Genomic DNA, 18,161 nt, shown 5'->3' with positions numbered 1-18,161 from the left:
GTCATGTCGGTGAATAGGATTATCTCCACCAGGCCTTTTGGGAAACTGAGGCTCAGGATCAGGAATGACTCGGGAAGGCTACAGAGCTGGAAAGCCAACCCATACTGCTTTATTCGTTCACTCAGAAATGTTCACCCGTCCTGCTGTGCGCTGCACGGTATGCCAGGCATGGAGGGCGCACACGTGTCTTAGGGCAGGTTCCCGGGAAGGGGAGCCCGAGTCAGGACGCTTATGCCCGTGGGCTGGGTACTAAGTGAGGACGCCTGGCCCTGTACGCGGCACCACCGAGTCAGTCTCACCTTGAGGCAAGCGGGCAGGATTTTGTACCTGTGTCCGTCACTGGCCATGGGCTATCCCAGCTGTGGAAGGCAAGGGGGCTCCTCCTTGGCCAAGGGCAACTCTCAGGAGAACTGAGAAGGGCAGTAAGAGCACACATTACAGCAGGTATACAGTAGGTAAGGAAAACAGTCCGGGCCTTACAGTCGTGGGGTAAATATCAAGGGAAACCCTCCCAAAACTCACTAAGACCTCCTGACACCACCCTAAAAGGATACTTACACTCCTCATGGGAAGTAAAAAAGGATGAACTGTCATTAAAGACAATGTTATGGGAGCTACTGTGTGCTAAGCACCGTTCTAAGCGCTTGAGATACAGTAGTGGAAAAAAGAAAAAGGCAGAGCTTATATTCCAGTGGGTAGCAGGGCCACCCAGTGTGCATCTCCAGGAGGTGACGTTGACCTATCACACTGTAGTCTGTGTAAATGGTGACCTCAGGAACCGTGCAGTGCACAGCCTGTGCAACAGGACACAGCTGACCCAGTTGGGGGAGACAGACAATAAACATAGGTGAGTAGAGTATGTACCACGTTAGGTGGTGAGAAATGCCGAGGAACACAAGGCAGAGAATACAGGGAGGGTGTGGTCCTGGAGGCTGGCATAGCCAGGGACAGGCTCACTGAGAAAATGACTACATCAGTCAGCGTCCCGGCAGGGAACAGCTGGCACGACAAGGGGGTCACAGGAGGAGAGTTAGCAGAGGGACTACTTACAACAATATGGGCAGGATGGAGGAAAACCATGGGGATAGTGGCGTGGGGCTACCGTCCCACTGAGGGTGGGAGAAGAGGAGACAGGACAGAGGACAAAGAGGAGGAAGGCTGTGTGCACACGGCCTGCAACAGTCATCTGGGAAGGGAGCCTGGGGAATAAATATCCGACCTCACTCTATTCTCCCCTCATCAACCTTCTCACAGTCCCCCCCCCCATGGGCCAAACCCAATGGGAGCCAGAGGACAAAGGAGTCTGTGGGGTTTGTCCCTATAGTCAGCACCTGGGGGGCAGAGCAGGGTAGAAATAGGTGTTGAGTAGATCCAGGTGTGCAAATAGAAGATACTCGCACAGTGGCATTTGAGCAGAGACCTGAAGGAAGCAAGGTCAAATGGATATCTGGAGAAGAGTATTCCAGGCAGAGGACAGAGCGTGGGCAAAGACCCTGTGGTGGGAGAGTGGTTGGCATGTCTACGCGGCAGCAAAGAGAGAGAGAGGAGTGCGTGAAATCCCAAGATGGCAGGGGTGCTGGGGAGAGACTGATTGTCTAGGCTCTTGAATGTGATGAGCAGCCCTGGAGGGTGCAGGGCAGAGGAGAGCGTGCTCTGGCTTAGGTTTTGACAGCATCCCTGTGGCTCAGTGCATAGACCAGGCGGAATGGAGCAGAGGTGGAGGCAGGGAGAGCAGGGGGGAGGCTGGGCAGCAGCCCAGGTTGGAGACATGGTTGCTGGGACGGGGATGATGGGAGCAGACGTGGTGACACAGGCTTGGATTCTGATTCTATTTTGCAGGTGGTGGAATGGAGTTTTCTGATGGACTGGCTGTGAGAGGTGGGAGAAAAAGAACTTGTTACTCTTGTCTATTATCCTTCAGCAACTTATTTACAGCCCATGGGCACCCTTTCTAGGAGGTCACTTGGTGAAGGAGAACCTAGGATATCTGCAAATTCTCTGTGAAGCCTCTGGGGATTACTGTTGGCTGTGGGGAGGGGATGGAGCACAATGATAAACGTGTTATGGTTCTGCTTAAAAGTGATGAGCCTCTTAGAGTTGCAGTCTGAAATGCTTGGTTACAATGAAACGGTAAGGCTGAGATTTACTGCGTAGTAACGTGGGAGTGGGTGAGGCTAGAGAGGAAACAAAATCCGCCATAAATTGAGAGTTGCTGGAGTTGGGCGATGTTACATGGGTGTTCGTTACACTCCACTCTTTTCTCTGGTGTAGCTTTAGTTTTTCCAAAATAAAAGATTTTATAGGACTTTTTTTTTTTTTTTTGCCGTACACGGGCCTCTCACTGTCGCGGCCTCTCCCATTGCGGAGCACAGGCTCCGGACGCGCAGGCTCAGCGGCCATGGCTCACGGGCCCAGCCGCTCTGCGGCATGTGGGATCTTCCCGGACCGGGGCACGAACCCGTGTCCCCTGCATCGGCAGGCGGACTCTCAACCACTGTGCCACCAGGGAAGCCCCCCCAAATAAAAGATTTTTAAAATCCTTTTTGTGGATCCTTGTGATGGAACTGTTCTGTGTCTTGACTGTGGCAGTGGTCACATGAATCCATGCGTGGGATACATTTGCAAAAAACTGATTCTACACACACACACACACACACACACACACACACAAACGAGTACATGTAAAAGTGGTGACATCTGAATAAGGTCAGTGGGTTGTGTCAATGTTGATATCCTAGTCGTGATATTATGCTAAAGTTATGGAAGATGTCACCACTGGGGGGAAATGGGTGAAGAGTATGTGGAACCTCCCCACAGTACTTCTTACAATTGCATGTGAATCAACAATTATCTCAAAATTAAAAAAAATTCAAATCCCTGTAAAAGATTAGAGGAGAAAATAAGTGTTGGTAAGGATGTGGAGAAATCGGAACCCATTTGCATTGTTGGTGGGAATGTGAAATGGTGAAGACACTGTTAAAAACAGGAAGGCGGGCTTCCCTGGTGGCGCAGTGGTTGAGAGTCCGCCTGCCGATGCAGCGGACACGGGTTCGTGCCCCGGTCTGGGAAGATCCCACGTGCCGCGGAGCGGTTGGGCCCGTGAGCCATGGCCGCTGAGCCTGTGCGTCTACCCAAAAAAAAAAAAAAAAAAGAGGTATTTGTACACCCATGCTCATAGCAGCATTATTCACAATAACCAAAGGGTGGAAATGATCCAGATGTCCACAGACAGGTGAATGGATAAATAAAATGTGGTAAATATGCTAAGTGAACTAAGCCAGGCACAATAGGACAAATGTCATACGATTCCACTTATGTGAGGTCCCTAGAGTGGTTAAATCCATAGGGACAGAGAGTAGAGTGGTGGGGGCTGGGCGCTGGGAGAGGTATAGTGGGGACGCAGTCTTTAATGGGTGCTGAGCTTCAGGTTGGGGAGATGAAAATGTTCTGGAGCTGGATGGTGGTGACGGCTGCACGAGCGTGTGAATGCATGTCATGTCATTTAACTGGACACTTAAAAATGACTAAGGTGGTAAATTTTATGTTACGTGTTTTACAACAATAAAAGACATTAGGGAGAAGCAGGTCCACCCATGTCTCTAAAAAGCTAAAAGTGGGTAATAATCCATGTTATCAGGTTCCCATATTCTCTGTCCAGAATGACATCATCCAAGGCAGAGGGAAAGCCATGGACAGACTCTCTGTGCCTGCCTTTCCTTTTTGGTGCCATCAGAAGAATCCCAGGCAGGGCTTTTTCAGACAACAGTGATATCCCCAATATGGGAATCCCTGAGACAGTGAGAAATTAACCATCAAATGGTCAATGAACACCTGTGGTGATAGCCATCTAGGAGCGATCAACAGGTTCTGATAACATATCATGGGACCTGAGCAACTAGTTAACTCCTACACACCCTTCAGATCCGAGCTCCAACATCCCTTTCTCAAGGAAGTCTTCCCTGATTTCCTGGACTAGATCATGTTTCTCTATTTCAGAATCACCATTTTGCCCGGTTTGCCCAGGATAGTCCCAGTTTATGCCATTTGTCCAGGCATCGTTATTAGTAGCACTCACTTTCATCTCAAAGGGGTCCAGGTTTCAAAGGTAAACCATATGTTCATCCCACCTATTACAGATTCTCTGAGCGTCTCTTAATGGTGACTAAGACATCATATAATGTCTGCCTCCCAGCTGTGGTATGAAAGCTCCCGAGGGCAGGGACATGCCCGTCAAGTGCACTGTTTTATCCACAATGCCTAGCACAGTGCTTTATGTTTAATGTGAGCTCAACAAATACTGGTTAGGTAATGAATATTTTCATTACTTTGTAAGTGTCTATGGTGGCCGTGGAGCTGCCCGTTGAAGATTCCCTCCTGGGAAGAGTGTATTTGGCCGACAGCCTCCAGCTGCTGCCCCAGCTGCTCCCAGACAATGACTGCACGTGGTGGTGGTGGTGGGGTACCAGAGCTGGGCCTTCCCCTCCCAGTAGGGGCTTCTCTAACAGCCAGTCTTTTCTTCGGGGCCCCCACCCCCGCTGGCCCAGCCAGTGTTTTCTCAATGCCACACGGCAGCCTGAGGCTCCTTCTGCCCAAGCCTCTTCTTCCCTCTCTCCTGTCCCAGGTGTCCAGCCACCACTGCAACCTGAGACTCTGCTGTCTACTTTGTGCTCTCTTTCTGCTTTATTCCTCACGAGGAGCTCCCCAATAAATCCCTTGCAGGCCTCTTGTCTTGAGGTCTGCTTCTTGGAGGACCTGAACAGGTGTTCCATCACAGTAAGACTGTAAGGTGGGATCCAGGGTCCAGTGTTTCCCCACCAAGACACACCTCTTCCCTTGGAAGGAGGGGAGCCCCAGTCCAGCCTGCTCTCCCATCGCTCGTAAGCCGGAGAGCATGACCTCGGGCCCGTTCTCCTGTGCCTTCACAGATTTTTCTTTGCCATTTCTCTACTTACTCTTGCCCAATTAGCTCAGGAAAATTTCTTCCTCGGCTTCTCTCCTCTCTCTCTCTGTGTCCCTGTCTCTGTTTCTCTCACTTTATCTTCTTCCCCATGGGCTCAATCATTGATAGTTTCCAACTCTTTCTCTAACTGCTCCCTCCAAAAATTAGCCTTATGAGCATGAGTTTTTCCCGTGGTGTAACCTAAAACAACTGAGAGTAAAATAACAAGCAACATACAACTTGTGAAGCCCTTGAAAATGTCCAGACCTTGTCATCAGCATCTTCACCAATGTTGCGCCTCCTCTAATTAAACCTGCTTTTCTCCAGCTGCAGTGTTCAAGATCAGTTAAGTAGATAAAGGGCATTGATTAAACAGCTCTAGCTCTGGTGGTACAAAAGCCTGGCTGCACGTTAGAATCCCCTGGAAACTTCCTAAAAGCAGCAATGCCCAGGCCCCACAGCTGAGCAATTAAAACGCTGATGCCCGGGCCCCATTCCAAGATTTTTAGATTTCATTGTTTGAAAAGGGGGCCTGGGCGTCTGCTTCCTGTAGGATTAGAGTGTGCAGCCAGGGTCAAGGTCCACTGATACAAGAAGTTTCACACATGCTTTGGTTAATTCGGTCAGATGAGCAGTACTATTTTATTTTGCAAATGAGGAAGCTGGGGCTCAGGGACCTGGAGAAAGTAGAACCCAGATGTCCCAGGTCTGTGTCTGGTACTGGGCAGGGGCAGACTGGAGCAGAGACAGAGGAGGAGACGAACTTCCTTTCCCTCCCCCAGTCCACCTCCACCCAAGCAATTCACAGCTGTCACTTATGGTACCATCCTTTACATTAAGGCTGGAGGGCCTGTTTTGTTCTGTTTTGTTTTTAACATATGCAGATATCCTGGAGCAGTTATTTACAGCAGCCATCTCAGGGGTCAGACTGTCATTGTCATGGATTTGAATGCAGAGCCCAGCACAGGGCTGGCCAAAATTCGATGCTTCAGAAACGTTTGTTGAAGGATTGTTTAGATATATACCAGACAGGACGAATGAATAGATGGATACACAGAGAGACAGACATAAATGGATGATGATAAGCAGATAAATGGATACAAATGAATGGATGGGCAGTTGATTGAATGGTTGGATGGTTGGATGGATGGATGGATGGATGAGTGAATGCAAGAATAAATGTGTCTACACCCTGCCTTGTGTCACAAAGGATGTGACATACTTAAAGGGACTTGAGATACTTATGGTAAAATTAAAAAATAAAATTTTAGCACCCTCTCTGTACTTGGCTCTGCTCTAGGCATTAGAACACATCCATGAACAAGAGGCAAAGGTGTGTCCCCCTGTGAACCTTACGTATGAGCAGCATGAGACAGACAATAAACAATAAAGATAATAAATGAGTAAATTATAGAGTATATTAGAAGGCTAAGAGCTATTGGTGAGAGAAGAGCACAGGGAAAGGGAGACTGGAAAAGCCAGAGAGTCAGGGTTGGGATGCAGTTCTAAATGGGGAGATCAAGGAAGGCATCATGGAGGAGGTGACCTCTGAGCAAAGAGTTGAAGGAGGCAAAGGAGGGAGCCCTGCAGAGATCTAGGAGGAGAGCCTCCAAGCTGGGGGAAGGGCCTGTGCAAAGGCTCTGGGTGACGGTGCGCCAGCTGAGTTTGAAGGATAGTATCAGAGGCTAAGCAGCTGGAGCAGAGGGAGTGAAGGGGAGAGTAGAAGGGGGTCAGAAGTCACAGGGTGGCCACAAAGGGTCTTGTAAGTGATGGTGAGGACTTTGGCATTTTTGCTGAGTAACAAGGGAGTCCTAGTAGGGTGTTGGGCAGGGGAGGGCTGTGATCTGGCTTAGATTTTAAAAGGAGCCCTCTGGCCACTCTGTTATAAATCAGCAGGCTTTAGGAGGTTACGGTGGAAATAGAAAGAGCAATGAGAAGTCGTCCAGCTAAGTGGGGATGGGAGCTCACACCGGGTTGGTGGCAGCCAAAGAGATGGGAAGTGGTTGGAGTCTGGATATATTCTGAAGGTAGATCCAATAGGATTTCATGGCACTGAAGAGATAATAAAATGGTGATTGTTTGAAAGCCACTAAGTTTGGGGTGGATCATTACACAGCAGTAACTAACCCAAACAGGGAGACATAAAGGGGTAGCTAGAAGGGAAGGAGGAGTAAAGAAGATTGGTATGTTGTTGTTGTTATTGTTTGAAAGATGGGAAAAATAATGGTGTGTTTGTATGCTGATGAGAATGATCCACAGGAGGTTAAAAATGGTGCTGGGGAAGAAGAGAGAGGGTGGCTGGAGAGATGTCCGAGCAGAGGAAGGGGGATGGGGTCCAGTGCACAAAACAGATGCATGAGAGAGTGATCAGCTCACCTGTGGCAACAGGTAGGAAGGCTGAGTAGTGGGTGGAGATGCTGGTGGGAGGGTAGGTGTATGGTCTGTGGATGTTCCAATTGCTTTGGGTTTTTCTGTTTGTTTTTAATTAATTTTTATTGGAGTATAATTGCTTTACAGTGTTGTGTTAGTTTCTGCTGTACAGCAAAGGGAATCAGCTATACGTACGTATACACATATCCCCCTCTTTTGGGGATTTCCTTCCCATTTAGGTCACCACAGAGCAGTGAGTAGAGTTTCCTGTGCTATACAGTAAGTTCTCATTAGTTAGCTATTTTATACATAGTAGTGTATATATGTCAATCCCAATCTCCCAATTCATCCCACTCCCCCTTCCCCCTTGGTATCCATGTTTGTTCTCTATGTCTGTGTCACTGTTTCTGCTTTGCAAATAAGATCATCTATACCATTTTTCTAGATTCTACATATATGCGTTAATATACGATATTTGTTTTTCTCTTTCTTACTTCACTCTGTATGACAGTCTCTAAGTCCATCCACACCTCTGCAAATGACACAATTTCATTCCTTTTTCTGGCTGAGTAATATTCCATTGTATATATGTACTGCATCTCCTTTATCCATTCCTCTGTTGTTGGACACTTAGGTTGCTTCCACGTCCTGGCTATTGTAAATAGTGCTGCAGTGAACATTGGGGTGCATATATCTTTTTGAATTATGGTTTTCTCTGGGTATATGCCCAGGAGTGGGATTGCTGGGACATATGATAGCTCTATTTTTAGTTTCTTAACGAACCTCCATACTGTTCTCCATAGTGGCTGTATCAATTTACATTCCCACCAACAGTGCAGGAGGGTTTCCTTTTCTCTGCACCCTCTCCAGCATTTATTGTTTGTAGATATTTTGATGATGGCCATTCTGACCATTGATTCTGACCATTTGATTATTAGACCATTTCTCTAATAATTAGTGATGTTGAACATCTTTTCATGTGTTTGTTGGCCATGTGTATGTCTTCTTTGGAGAAATGTCTATTTATGTCTTCGTTCTGATTGCTTTGATTTTCTCAGTGGACAGGAAGCCAAGAGTGAGGACGGGGGAGGAGGCACTAAGGGTTTAGGGAGCGGAGGAGTGAAAACAGCCGTGGAGCAGAGCTGCAGAGTGAATGAATACGGAGATAGGGTCCAATTGCCAGACGGGGCTCACAGCCAGGGTGGTTAAGTGAGTGTGGAAAACACAAATAATCAGTGAAGACATAAAGACCTGAGGAAATGCAACTCAGACTAAAAGCTCAAGACCAGGGACAAAATGAGAAAGCAGCACGTGGAGGGGGAGGCAGGGAAGAAGGGAAGAGAGAGAAGAAAAGAAAGAGGGGAATATGGTCATGTTTTGGATCAGCGTTATTAGGCAATTGCACTGAAGGGTGGATGTGTTTCAGCTCCTGCGCAGGGAACACGTTGTGATGGGAAGGGCGGGCAGGGAGCAAGGAGGGTGCTGGGAGCCTGGGGCAGGAGTGGAGCCGGCAGCTGACTCGCCTGCCCGCACCACCACCTCTCATGTCCGCACCCCCCCAGGTGACAAACAGGCTCCTTTTTAATTTCGTTTCAGTTCTACTTGCCCTGGGGTGGAGCTTCTGTTCCTCTCTCACTTATCCCTCAGGCCCCCAAATCTCTCCTTCTCAGGTTTCTGAGGAGAAAGCTCCTCAGAGGAGCCGGTCTTCCTCCCAGGAGACTTCTCTCTCCACAGGACATCCGTAACAAAAGTCCAGAGCACAGAGGCGAGAAGCATTCCCAGCAAATTCGGTCCAGCCACACACATCCCAGGCTTAGTGACCCCTCGCCAGAAGCACACCTCGGGGTTCTGGGAAGAGAGCCAGACGCCATCAGGAGATGGCCCCCCCCCCAAGATCCCACACTTTTCTGTGTGTCCGTCAAGCACTCAGCTGCTCCCCTGTTCCCAGCAGAATCACCTGTTAAAAAATGCAGATGACAGGGCCCCTACCCCAAGCTGGTAGTAGGCTCTAGGGAAGCTTATTTACCTCAGATTCCCCTGGTGACCCTAAGACACAGCCAAGGTTGGAAACTGCCTGTTCCTCTCTTTGAGCCTCGGTTTCCCCATTTGATATCAAAGTTACTGCAAGAGTCTAGATGGAGGTTTTTGGAGGCAAAGGGAGGAAGAGGTGGCCTGACAGCTTCTCCAGTCCTTGGTTTGAGGAGTCTAAGAGGACCCAAGTGGACCAGAGGACTCTGCCTCCTGATGCTTGGGGCTGACTTAGGCTCTCACACCCCCAGGAGCCTCTCAGGTGACTGGATTGAGTCCCCGGCGGGCCGGGTGTCCAAGGGTGTCACTGCACACGCTGAGGGAGGTTCCCTCCCCTCACAGGCGCCCTTCCCCTTCCCCACACAAACCCCCGCTCCTCCCTGACCAGTTGTTGCCCATCCTGCGATTTCTTTTGGAAATCTCCACTGCCATCTCTTTACTATCCCCTATTTCAGAAGGGATGGTTTCTGTACAGCATGGAGGTGGGGTGAGTTGGCAAACTGGGAGAAGACTCGACCTGGCTGAGTCACTTCAAGAAGTGGGTGGGGAGAGCAGTGCCAGCCAAAGGTCACTTCCTGTGTGTCTTTTGTCCTGACAATAGGCGTGGCAAAGTTGTCAGCCAGGGGAAGCCCAGGACGGATTTTTACTTAAGAAAAGTCACTCTGCTCCTGTGTCGATGGAGGGGGAATGGACTGGAAGAAGCCAGCTTTGAGGTCTGCACACGACTGTGAAGCCTGAGATCATTCGGGCAACCGCTGCGCAGGCTGGGGTGTGGAGAGGAGGAGGAAGGAGAGGTGACAGCTGCGGTAGCTGATTGGCTGGTGACACGAGGGGGCGGAGTCAAGGGCGCCCGAGTATCTGGCTTTGAGAGCCTTGGGGATTGATTGTAGACACTGTTTGAGGAGATGGGAAAGCGGAGGAAAGGGACCATGTTATCTCCAGATTTAAGCCCCTAGTGCCAAGTGGCAGGCCGGTTGTAAAGGTGCTGAAGTGCTTCCATGTCCTCTTGGTGAGACCTCGGAGAGACTGTTTCTGTTTTCATGGCAGGAGAGTGACCAGGGCTGTGGCACCAGGGTTAAAGTCCCCATCAGACCCAAAGGAACCCTGGTATGAATTAGAAAAAGGTGACGCCCCAGAGAATGCGAGAAAATGTTTGCAAATCAAATGTCTGATATGGGTCTAGTATCTAGAATATATTAAAAATTCTTAAAATTAATGCTAAAAAGCGAACAACCCAACTTAAAAAAAAATGGACAAAAGATCTGAATAGACATTTCTCCAAAGAAGATATACAAACGGCCAATAAGCACTTGCAAAGATGCTCAGCATCATTAGTCATTAGGTAAATGCAAATCAAAACCAATGAGATATCACTTCACACCCAGTAGGATGGATATGTAAAAGGAAAAACAAAACAAAACAAAACAAAAAACAGATAAGTTGGCAAAGATGTGGAGCCTTTGGAACCCTTGAACATTGCTGATGGAAATGTAGAATGGTGCAGCTGCCCTGGAGAGCAGTTTGGTGATTCCTCAAAAAAATTAAGCCTAGAATCACCATATGATCCAGCAATTCCATTCCCAGATATATATCTAAGAGAATAAAAACATAGGTTCAGGGCTTCCCTGGTGGTGCAGTGGTTGAGAGTCTGCCTGCCGATGCAGGGGACACGGGTTTGTGCCCCGGTCCGGGAGGATCCCACATGCCGCAGTGCAACTGGGCCTGTGAGCCATGGCCGCTGAGCCTGCGCGTCTGGAGCCTGTGCTCCGCAACGGGAGAGGCCACAACGGTGAGAGGCCCGAGTATCGCAAAAAATAACCCCAAAAAAACCATAGGTTCATATAAAACCTCATACAAGCATACAGGAATGTTCATAGCAGCATTTTGTATGACAGCCAAAAAGAGGTAACAACCTGTGTGTCCCTCAACTGATGAATGAATACACAAAATGTGGAATATCCACACAATGGGATATTATACAGTCATAAAAAGGAATGAGGTACCTATGTATGCTGCAACATCGATAAACCTCGAAAACGTTATGCTGAATGAAAGAAGACCGTCACATCAGACAACACTGTGGAGTTGATTCCATTTATATGAAAGTGAAGAATAGGGAAATCTATAGAGACAGAAAGTAGATTAGCGGTTGTGAAGGAATGGGGGAAAAGGGCAATTGGGAGATACGGAGTTATTTGCGGGGGCGGGGTGGAAATGTTCTGGAAATGGATAGTGGAGATGGTTGCACAAAATTGTGAATGTACTAAAGCCATCCAAGGAGCAAAAGAAGCCCTTCTTCCCCTTTAGGCACATGGTTGACTTTGGCACCAGCTCCAAGATCTCTCTGCACAGTCCTCCAGCTGAAATTCCACCAACACAAATTCCCTAACCAAGCCTCTTCCACACGCCCAGACTTGCTCATTCTTGTCACTCTAGCTACGCTCCTTTTTTGACTTCACATACCCTGGGAGCCTCCTGGGGACTCACTCTGCCCCTTCAGACCCTCCCATGCCCCCACCCTTTCCACTAAACCACCTCCCCATTTTAAAACCCTGCTGCCTGCTCACCTCTTCCTGGAACCTCTCTTAGAGGAAACCCACTGACCTCCCATCAACCATTTGCACTTGTAAAAACGCCCAGTTGCCGGGTTTTACCCTGGGCTCTGCCACTTAAAGCCTGTGTGACTTTGTGAGAATCATATAACTTCTCTGGGTCTCAGTGTCCTCATCTATAAAATGCACATTGCCATGTGTCTTAGTCTGCTCATGCTGCCATAAGATACCATAGCTTGGGTGGCTTCAACAACATATACTTATCTTTTCTCAGTTCTGGAGGCTGGAATCTGAGATCAGGGTGCCAGCATGGTTGGGTTCTGGTGAGAACTCTCTTCCTGGCTTGTGGCAGATAGCTGTCTTCCCACTGTGTCCTCACATGGCCTTCTCTCTGTGTATGTGCATGGAGAGAGAGAAAACAAGCTCTCTGCTGTCTCTTATAAGGCCACTAATCCAGTGATGAGGCCCCACCCTCATGACCTCATCTAACCCTAATTACCTCCCAAAGGCCCCCCACATCCATATACCATCATATTGGGGGTTAGGACTTTGACATATAAAATTGGGAGGGGGGAGGCACAAACATTCAGTCCATAATGCTATGCTTATCTGCCAGATGGGATTCCATGGAATTATGGATGTGTAAAGCTTTGTAAGTGCAAAGTGCCAGACCCCTATGAAGGCTTATTATTTTTCATCATTAATGTATAGACATGCACGTGTTTCCCTTCAGGGAAATACCAAACACTCTTTGCAAGCATCTGACCTCTACTAGTCTGGTGCTCAAGGGCAGGGGATGTGTCTGCTGCTTTTTGAGTGTTCTCTCAACCTATAAGGCTCGACTACCAGAAGACAGAATCCAAAATTCTCTCCCTCCTGGGATCCTAGAGCCGTGTTTTGCCTTGGATCATAGGTATTTGAGTTTCTGACTCTCAGGCCTGAGCATAAAGTCCTTAAGGTCAGGGGTTCTGCAGGGAGAGACTTCACTGTTCTAAACCTCAGTTTTCTTGTCTATAAATGGGGATAATAAGAGTACCTATCTCATAGCATTATTGGGGGGGAGGGGTTAAATGAAAAACCACATGGTAAGCTCACAATAAATGTTGGTGATGAAGATAAAGATGAAAAAAGAAAAAGATATAAATGATGAATTAGTTGTCTCTTGCTACATAACAAATCACTCTGACGTAGTAACTCAAAACGTCAGTAATCACTTTTTCTCTCTCATGGTTTTTGTGGGTGAAGAATTCAGGAGCACCTGGGCTAGGCAGTTCTATCCCAGATTCTCTCATGAGGCTGGGTTTTAGTCATCTGAAGGCTTTTTAAAAATTTTTTAATGGTACAACCACTTTTTATTTTTAAATTAATTTATTTTTTGGCTGCATTGGTTCTTCGTTGCTGTGCACAGGCTTTCTCTAGTTGCAGTGGGCGGGGGCTACTCTTTGTTGCGGTGCATGGGCTTCTCATTGTGGTGGCTTCTCTTGGTGCGCAGCGCGGGCTCTAGGCGCACAGGCTTCAGTAGTTGTGGCACGCAGGCTCAGTAGTTGTGGTATGCGGGCTTTAGAGCGCAGGCTCAGTAGTTGTGGCACACAGGCTTCGTTGCTCCGCGGCATGTGGGATCTTCCCAGACCAGGGTTCAAACCCATGTCCCTGGCATTGGCAGGTGGCTTCTTAACGACTGCACCACCAGGGAAGTCCAATCTGAAGGTTTGGCTTGGTGGAAGGATTCATTTCCAAGTGGCTCACTCACATGTCCCGAAATTAGTGCCGGAGGCTTGGTTCCTCTCCAGGTGGGCTTCTCCACAGAGCTGTTTGAGTGTCCTTACAACATGGCTTCTGGCTTACCCATTGAACGATCCGAGTCCAAGGGGGAAGCTGCAATACTTTTTATGATCTAGATTCAGAAGTCGTACACTGTCACTTCTGCAGAATCCTGTTGGTCACACAGGTCAGCCCTAATTTAATGTGGGCTATACATGAACATAAATACCAGCAGGTGAGGGTCATCGAGGCCCATCTTGGGACTAGCTACCACAGTATATTCTTCATGGGAGACCAAGTGTCCAGCCAGTAGAAAGTGGCACATCCAGGATTTGAATTTAAGTGTGTCTAGCTCAGACTCCGAGATCTTAACCATTACCTTATGCTCACACCCATGATCTCCATGTAAGCAATCACTTATTCATTCAGCAACCCTTGTCTAAGCACCTACTGTACTATGAGTGTGCTAGATGCTGGTGATGCCTTTGCCCTCAAGGAGACTCACAGTCTGGAAGGTGTGTGGGTGGCAGAGCTAGATCCAGCTCTGAAGCATCCTGGCTTCTAGTTCACTACCTTTTCTGTTCTGGGATGCTTGCATCACAGGGGGAAATCACTGAAGCTTGGCAACTCTTTTAGCAAAAGGAGGTGGAGGGGAATTACAGAAAATGAACTGAACTTGCAGCCAGAAATCCTGGGTCAAGATCTGTCTCTGACACTGATTTGCAGAATGCCTTTCGTAAGTCCCTCTTCCTCTCTGGGCTCAACTTCCCCATCTGCAGAATTACCTGTAAGGACCTTGACTGTGTGAATAGTTCACTCATTCAATTATCATTTATTGAGTACCTACTGTGGGCCTGGCACTGTGCCAAGTGCTGGAGACAGAGCTAGAACATGACAGAATCCCTGCCTTCCAGCTGTTCACATCCAAATGGAGGCTGAGAGACAATCAACAAACCAGGAAAAAGACCACTACAGACAGCCTGTGAACTATGAAGGGTGAAGCGATTGGTGGAGCATGACTTCATCCAGGGAAGCCTTCTCCAAAGAGCAGCAACTGAGCACAGACTGAATGATGATGAGGTGCCTCTGGGGAGACGGGAGTGCGAGCGTCCCAGGCAGAGGGAACAGAAGGCAAAGGCCCCGAGTCAGGACAGAAGTTTGCTGTGTCTGCTTACAACAGGGGTGCCAGGGTGCTTGGAGGGAGTAAGTCCAGGCCCAAGGGTGAGAGATGAGGACAGAGGGGTGTAGGAGGTATGTGGGCTGAATTCTAAGTGGGTTGGGAATCCTTTAGAGGGTTTTCAATAAGAGTGGCTTGCTGTGTGTCAAAAGGGCCCTCTGCCTGTTGTGTGGGGAGTGGGTTGCAGAGGGCAAGGGTCTGGGTTCTTTTTGGCCAAGACCTCCAGACAGCCCAGACTGGGACGTGGAAGGCAGGGACACCCTGTATCACCAGTCCCTGAGCTCACCAGCCATCTATCTTGCAAGGCCAGTGGGACATGGAAGTTGGCTCCAGGGGAGCCAGTTGCCAGGAAAGGCAACCTGGAGCTTGGGCCCCAGAAGCCATTCCTTAAATTCTCCATGAAGTTTTCCCAAACAGCCTTGGAACTTCCAGTGCCTTTTCTAGACAATGGGAATTGACCTCTGGTTGGGTTAACATAAACTCCCTCACCCTGGCATTCAAGGCCCTCCCAATCTGGGCCCCAGTCTACCTTCCAGACCCACCTCCCATGATCTCCAGCTTGCTCAGGACATCTCAGCTTCTCACCATCCCTGAATGCTGTCTTTACTTTCCTCCCTCCAAGGGTTTGTTCCCCCTGTTCCTTTACCTGAAATACTTTGCCTCTCTGAACCAGATCTTGATCAGTTATCTTTCAAGCTCCATCTCAAAATGCATATCTTTCATAATGACATTGCCTGTCTCTCTATTTGCATATTTTTAAAGGTTTTTATTAACATTTTTTATCATGGTAAAATAGACATAACATTAAATTTATCATTTATCCATTTTTAAGTGTACAATTCACTGGCATTAAGTACATTCACAATTCATATCCCCACTATCCATTTCCATAAATTTAAATCATCCCAAATAGATGCTCTGTATCCATATAAAAGCTTCTTAGTGGAGGCTGTATTCATTAGAACTCTTTCAGTTACAAGTGGCAAAAGGCCAGCTCAAACAGTTATTCTAGGAATAGAATCCATTGGCTCACATAGATGAAAAGTCCAGGTTAGTCTTCAGGCGTGGCTGGATCTAGGAACCCAAGCAATATCATCAGGCACACACATCTCTTTTTTGTGTGGTTACTGCCTCTCCCGGGCTTTCAAGGAGTGCTGTGGGCTTACCTCTTCGTGGCACCAGCATAGCATATTATTTTTGAAATGTTAGCCTCTGTGTTTTTAAGGAAAATTTGATTTTTTAAAACTGAGGTATAATTTACATATGGTAAAATGCACAAATATTAAAAAATTTTCCTATCTGTATACCTGTGTTATCATCCCAAAGATCAAAGTTTAGAACTTTTCCAGCAGTCACTTCCGGTGCCCCTCCTAGGTCAATAACAGTCACCCTCCTTCTCCCCAAGAGGTAACCACTTCTAAAACTATAGACTAGCTCTGCCAGTTACTGAACTTCATGTAAGTATTGATAGAATTATATAATATTTACTCTTCCGTGTTTGGTTTCTTTTATTCAGAATGATGATTTTGACTTTTGTGTTTTGTGGACAGCAATAGTTCATCTACTTTTATGGTTGTGTGGTATCACATAGTATGAACTTACCAAAATTTGGTTTTTCAAACTCCTGTTGATGGATGTTTGGGTGGTTTCCAGTTTGGGCTATTACGAATAAAGTTGTTATGATTTATGCACTGTCTTTTGTAGACATATGTTTTCATTTCTCTTGGAGATATACCTAGGAGTGGAATTTCTGGATCATAAGGTAGATCTATGTTTATTAAAGTTGCCAAGTGGTGTTCCAAAGTGTCTATACAATTTCACATTCCCAGAGTTCCAGTGGCTCCACATCCTGGCCAACACTTGATGTTGTCAGTCTTCTTAATTCTAGCTATTCTGGGGGCAGGGGGAAATGGAGGGAGCTCATTGGGTTGTTTTTCATTCTTGTTAATTTCTGTTACCCAGAAGCCTTACATGTAATCCCCTGCCACCACCATTACAACAAAAAAATAGTAGGCTATTGTTTCAAGGCTACTGTCCTTTTCTGGCTCTGCAGAAAAAGAGAAACCAGAATCTTTTCCTGGTTTTTGAGTTTCAAAAATTTAGGGTCTCAGGGCAACAGGAAAAGGCTTTTGTGCATTGATGACATGATTGATATGGGAAAATGCAGGGGGTTTAAGAGTAAGGTTCTGCCTCCCTGAAACTAGACAAAAGTTTCTAGAGAAGAGTGAGGAGAGGGCTGGAGCATCAGCAAAGGGGGATATGAATGGTGTAACCCCTGAGGAAAGTAAGAGTAGAACCTGCCTCTTCTAGGGGCACAGCCCTAAACTTGGAGAGACCACAGAATCCCCAGATAAGTTCAAGGAAATTTAATGTGGAAAGGACCTGTGCTTTTCTCCTAGGCAGACTCTCTAGTAGAAAAATGGCGGTGTGTGGCTGGGCAGAAGAATCTCATATGTCTAACAGAGTTCCCTGTGCCCTGGGGGCCATCAGAGCTGAGCAATGGTTCCCGTGCACTTGGAAGGGCCCTGGAAGCAGCTGAGAGAGGGGGTGAGACTTCAGAACAAGGGACAACTTAGCAGTGGCCTGCGTAGGTGGGTGACCCCTCCTCAAATAGGAATAAAGATGTCTCAACAGATGTCAGCATGGATAAGTGATGATGCACCCCAGATGCTCCCCACAAGATCCCTAGAACTGAGACACCACCCCCAGAGAAATAGGAAAATCTCAACTTACCTGAGATTAACGTTTCCCACCTAATATGGGAGATCATAGCAGAGACTGAGCTCGCTTAACCAAAATAAAGTTAACTTTCTTGCTCACCTGAGCTCATGGACTGAACTTGGACCACTGTTGCACTTTCCACACGGTATTAGGCTTGTCTCTTTATATTCCTTTCCTCTCCTTGAGACTGTAACTGGAGGTCAGGGATGAGGTCTGATTCATCCTGGAATCAGCGACCTCCTGGCCCAGAGTAGGGGCTTGGTGAAAATTGGTTAAATATTGACTGTAAGCTCCCTGAGGGCAGGGAGAGAAAGAGGGCTACACGGCTGAGCAGCTACAATGGGTAAAGCCCTGTGCTGTGTTATCCACATTGGCTGCCACGAGAGGTCAGACTTTGATGATCCCGTTTTGCAGATAAGCGCATTAACAGCCAGAATTCACTGAGCACTCAGGCGCCAGGCACTCCACAGACACTAACTCGTGTAATCCTCACTACAAGCTGATGAGGCCGACACTGCTATTACCCCCATTTTACAGATGGGGAAACTGAGGCATGGAGCACTGACGTGATTGTGATGGGATTTGAATCCAGGCTGCATGATTCCAACACCCC

The 18,161-nt window shown here is 47.6% G+C and overlaps 1 pseudogene; it reads right to left on the bottom strand.

Annotated features, from left to right (window-relative positions):
* LOC112396447 (store-operated calcium entry-associated regulatory factor-like) overlaps positions 1-18,161 on the bottom strand; it is a 46,621-nt pseudogene that overhangs the window by 18,743 nt on the left and 9,717 nt on the right.

Source organism: Neophocaena asiaeorientalis, unplaced genomic scaffold (assembly GCF_003031525.2).
Source record: "Neophocaena asiaeorientalis asiaeorientalis breed wild unplaced genomic scaffold, Neophocaena_asiaeorientalis_V1.1 scaffold75, whole genome shotgun sequence".
Taxonomy (NCBI): domain Eukaryota; kingdom Metazoa; phylum Chordata; class Mammalia; order Artiodactyla; family Phocoenidae; genus Neophocaena; species Neophocaena asiaeorientalis.
This window is presented reverse-complemented; position numbering and strand designations above follow the sequence as displayed.